The sequence below is a fragment of the Panthera uncia genome, assembly GCF_023721935.1.
Source record: "Panthera uncia isolate 11264 chromosome A1 unlocalized genomic scaffold, Puncia_PCG_1.0 HiC_scaffold_17, whole genome shotgun sequence".
In the NCBI taxonomy this organism is placed as follows: Eukaryota; Metazoa; Chordata; class Mammalia; order Carnivora; family Felidae; genus Panthera; species Panthera uncia.
The window spans coordinates 119,442,511-119,448,020 of NW_026057577.1; the positions used below are offsets into that span (position 1 = coordinate 119,442,511).

Sequence of the window (5,510 nt, forward strand, 5' to 3'; positions counted from 1 at the left end):
GGCAGAGAGAGAGGGAGACACAGAATCCAAAGCAGGCTGCAGCCTATGAGCTGTAAGAGATCATGACTTGAGCTGAAGTCAGCCACTTAACCAACTGAGCCACCCAGCACCCCTTAAAATGTTTCTTTAAGCACATTAAAAAGTGCTCTTTATCCCTCCTCTGTAAAATAATTCAATTTTATAAGAAGTAAATCTAAAAGATTATTCCTCTTTACACACTTATTTTTCTCTTAGGAAAAAAGTCCAGTACAGGTATAAAACTGACTTTAATCGTTATCAAGCCTATTTGCCCCTGTTGGCAACATGAATGGTGACATGTTGACAAATATGCATTTTGAAAAGTTGAAGAATTTAAAATCAGAAGGTTTCACTTACAGGTGACCAATTATGTACTATTAGCTGACAAAGACAAAGTCTGCTATAGGATAGTTGTCCTCTATTTAAATGTATATAATCATGGCTTTTTCATTTAAGATTATCTGAATTTGTAAAATATAATGAAAAGATCCAATCCCCCAACCTCAATAATCTCTTATTTTTACTTTTAAGTATTTACTTAAAATATAAACTATTTGGTGCCTGATTTTAAAAATAAACAAAATATAAAGGCTAGCCCAGAGACAATGTGGCCCTACTTGAGGACCAGCTGGCAGCTCTGAGCATTATTAAAAGCTCCAACGGTCTTGGTGGCTTTTTAAGAAGAAGTCTCATATACTGAACACTAGGTATGCTTTAATTTAAATAAACATCAATATTTAGTTCTGCAATTTGAGGACACAGTTCACAAAATAAAATCACAGTAGTGTTTTCTTCTGTTACAGTGACACAGTATATCAATTCCTCCATATTAAGCCTACCTTTCCAGATAAGTAGAAATTACATTTGCAAAATCCAGAATGAAATTACCAGAAAATGTAAAACTCTTATTTGAAAAATATTTCATAATATCACATCTAAGTTGCACAGAAGACCCCAGTGATCACTAGGAAATCTACCACAGTCCAGTTTTTCCAACCCAAGGAAGTCCAAACTTTGGGTAACAATAGGACCACTTTCTGCTGCTATTCTGAAACATATTTGATTAAAATGAAGCTTACAAGTAGCAGATATTCCAAGATTAGAGTTTATTTGTGTATCCCATGCATACTGGCAATGCCTAGATTTGTCAAAAACTCCCAGACATACAAATTATTTTTGGGTAAAGCACCCATTTGGTAACTTGGTGATCCTTAAATTTGTATCCCCTGCAAATATAACTATAGCTGACTCTGGAGCTTCTTGAATTTTCTTTAAAATCATTTTTAACTGATTCATTTGTTCCTTGGCATGCTCTTTGGTGCTTTCCACATGAGAAGTCATAAGGCAAAGTTCATTTCCCAACACAGTTGCATACACACACAAAACGTTTTTCATCATTTTTGTATTTGGAAAAGGGATATCTTGGATTTTAAATTTCACTCTCAATTTCTTCAACATTATAGCTGTGAAATATCCTTCTTCGTGACCCATAATAATCACATCACTACTTGCTCTCTTCTTTAGGTGGCTACAATATGGGGGAATAACCTCCTGTACAAATATCAAATATTATAAATATTTGAAAATCAAATATTTCAAACATTTGTAAAAATCAAATGCATAATACCTTCAGATGTGCTGGTTTTAGAACTAATGGAATCAGTTGTTTCTTTATTCATTAGGTCAACACAGGACTTTGACTTGGCTGGGGTCTGAGGGTGGCTTTCCAAAGCGTCCTCCTCCACAGGCAGCTCAAAGTACAAGTTCAGCGCTCTCTCCATCTCCCAGTCATTCTCCACCAGATAGCACTGAGCCACGGTGGTGTCACAGCTCATGACCGAGGCAAACTCCACACAGAGAGGTTCACACGTATAATTCCACACAAAAAGGTCCACACATAGAAGCCACTTCTTTGCCTCGGCCTCACCCTCTGCCTCATCTGCCTTCAGAGTGGCCTCCAAACCACTGGGCCCCTCCATTTACTTGCTGTGGGCAGACCCCTCTTCAAAATATTTTTACATTAACCATTTTTGAAGAAGAATGGCACATTTTAAATATCCCCTTAAATAGTTTTTTTTTTTTTAAGTCAGACAGTATAATATTGTCTCTGTCAACTGTTTGAGTCTTTTAAAGCAAAATCAAGTTTCAAAATGAGATTATTTAGATAAATTCAGGCAATCCTTTCCTCTGTAGCATTTGAAGACAAAAAAAAAAAAAACCCTTGTAGAAACCGAATAATCTTTGACTTCTATATTAAAGAAATTGATTGAATGTTGTACCTCTGAAATTCTTCACATCACTCACTTTTTAACCATATTCTCTCTTTGACCTCTGCATTTGGGAGGACAGTCTGGCCTGCTGGTAGTGTCAGATTAGGATTTCAGAGCTTTTGATCTGGAGTGCTAGTTTTCTAGTTCAGAGTTTTCAACTTCCATTCAGCTTTGACACATGAAGGATGATGTTCCCATGCATAACACAAGGCATTTTCTTCTCTTCATCTTTCTCTTAATACTGGAGGGCAAGTGAAATAAAGTGACTTTATTATGGAATTAAACTTGAATCTTATGAAATTTATTTTAAAGTAAATCATCACCACAGTAGCAAATAACTTGATGTATAGTAGTCTCCAAGTAGTCTACCAGGCAGACTCTCCCAGAGGTACCAGAATAGAAGGGCTCACAGACCAAATTAAGATAACTGAATCATACAGTTAGATGAATCAACTGAAAACACACAGCAAGAAGCAAGAGGAGAGGGGGCAAACTGGCAGAGTAAGAGGACCCTAAGCTCACCTCATCCCACAAATACAACTAGATAACACTCACCTCAGTGTAATAACCCAGAAAACAGCCTGAAGACTGGCAGAACAAACTCCACAACTAAAGGCAGAGAAGAAGCCACATCAAAGACGGTAAGAAGGGTAGACACGTGGTGGGGAGTGAAACTGTGGCCATCCACACAGTGGGAGGAGGCAGTCGTGGATGTATAGACGAGCAAGAAACAGACTATCATACCAAGGAGCTCACATGATGAAGAGGAATCCCTATAACATTTGGTTTTACAAAACTACATGTCATGTATGCCAGATTTCTAGAGTTCTAACAACCAGTGAGACTTAAGGCCTGAAATTTTAAATATCAGAGGGTGCAGCTCTGGAGAGTCCAGAGGGTGATAGAAAGCTGAGGTCCTGCCCTTATCATAACAAACAGCCTGTAGAATTACAGCACAGAAGCAACAGGTTGAAAAACACTGGGGGCAAACAAGAGGGGAAGTTATTTACATATCTCAGAGAATGTTCCAGAGGGGCAGAGTTCATGGAGGGACTTCTCCAGGAACAAAGAAGCTGTCAGGTGACATCTCCCTCTCCATCCCCTTGCATAAACACATGACGACCTGCAGGAATCAGCACAATGCCCACATTCACTACCTAAATGGCTTATGCCAAGCCCTGCCCCCCACCCAGCACTTTGGCAGATCCCAGTAACCCTTGCCTCCCTCAGTCCAGTCTCTGTGGGTAGCCTCCCCCAGAAGACCAGTGCAAACCTTGCCAACACCTCCTCTCCTCACCCTATTTTCTAGACCCTCGGTCCCAGTGGCAGGGGTGGTAGTAGTGGGCCCTGTGGAAGCCCAAGGTGCACCTTGTTAAAATTGTGCACCCCACCCTGGCTGGGGACTATAGCAGGCAAAGAGAGCCTCTGAAGACAACTGGACTGAAATAAAAAGTGGCCAGGACACAACAGCTGAGTGCACACAACATGCATAGCTTTAGCTAAAGTGCCAGTTTATACTGAACAGGGGTCATTGCACTGCAGGGCACTACAGAACCTCTTCTTCATAAGGCCTTTACATTTAAGACCAGGAAATGTAGCTGAACTCCCTAACACAGAGAAACAGACACAGAGAATTAGACAAAATGAGAAAACATAGGAATGTATCCCAAATGAAAGAACAAGACAAAACCACAGCAAGAGACCTAAGCAAAATGGATATAAGTAATATGCCTGATAGAGAACTTAAGGTAATGATTATGAAGATATTCACTGAACTTAAGAAAAAAAGTGGAGATATCAGTGAGAACTTTAACAAAGAAAAAACATAAAAAAGAACCAATCAGAAATGTAGAACATAATGAATGAAATTAAAAATACACCAGATGATTTGGGTAGTAGATATTTTAATAATATTTGTTCTTCCAATCCATGAACATGGAATGTCTTTCCAATCTTTCCAATTCTTTGTGTGACCTTCAATATGTTTCATCAGTGTTTGAGTTTTCAGACTAAGTCTTTCACCTCTTTGGTTAGGTTTATTCTAAGCATCTTATTGTTTTTGGTGCAATTGTAAATGGGACAAATTTAAAGCAATCCCTATCAAACTACCAACAGCATTTTTCACAGAGCTAGAACAAATAATCCCACAATTTTCATGGAACCACAAAAGACCCACATAGCCAAAGCAATCTTGAAAATGAAAAGCAAAGCTGGAGGCATCATAATTCCAGAATTCAAGTTATAATACAAAGCTGTAGTGATCAAAACAGTATGGTACTGGCACAGAAAATAGGCACATAGATCAATGTAACAGAATGGAAAACCCAGAAATGAACCCACAACTATATGGTCAATTAATTTTTGACAAAGTAGGAAAGAATATCCAATGAAAAAAGACAGTCTCTTCAACAAATGGTGCTGGGAAAACTGGACAACAACAAGCAAAGGAATGAAACCAGATCACTTTCTTACACCAAACACAAAAATAAAATCAAAATGAATTAAAGACCTAAATGTGAGACCTGAAACCAAAAAAATCCTAGAAAAGAACACAGGTAGTAATGTCTTTGACATCAGCCACAAACACTTTTCTAGATACGTCTCCTGAGACAAGGGAAACAAAAGCAAAAACAGGCTATCAGGATATCATCAAAATAAAAACCTTCTGCACTGCAAAGGAAACAATCAACAAACTAAAAGACAAGCTACAGAGTGGGAGAAGATAGCTGCAAATGACATACCTGCTAAAAGGTTAATATCCAAAATATATAAAGAACTTACACAACTCAACACCAAAAAAAAAAAAAAAAAGAACCCAATAATACAATTAAAAAATGGGCAGAGAACATGAATACACATTTATCCAAAGAAGACATACAGATGTCCAACAGACACATGAACAGATGCTCAACAGTATCAGGGAAATACAAATCAAAACTACAATGAGATATCACCTAACACCATCAGAATGGCTAAAATAAAAACACAATAAGCAACAAATGTTGGTACTGATGTGAAGAAAGGAGAACTCTCGTGCACTGTTGGTGGAAATGCAAACTGGTGCAGCCACTCTGGAAAACAGTATGGAGTTTCCCCAAAAATTCAAAAATATAACTACCCTACAACCCAGCAATTGCACTACTAGTTATTTACCCAAAGGACACAAAAGTACTAATTCAAAAGGATACATGCACCCCAATGTTTATAGCACATTATCTGCAA

General features: G+C 38.1%; 1 pseudogene; it reads right to left on the reverse strand.

Annotated features, from left to right (window-relative positions):
• LOC125935011 (tyrosyl-DNA phosphodiesterase 2-like) lies at positions 1-3,666 on the reverse strand (annotated as a pseudogene).
• Positions 3,667-5,510: the final 1,844 nt, after the last annotated feature.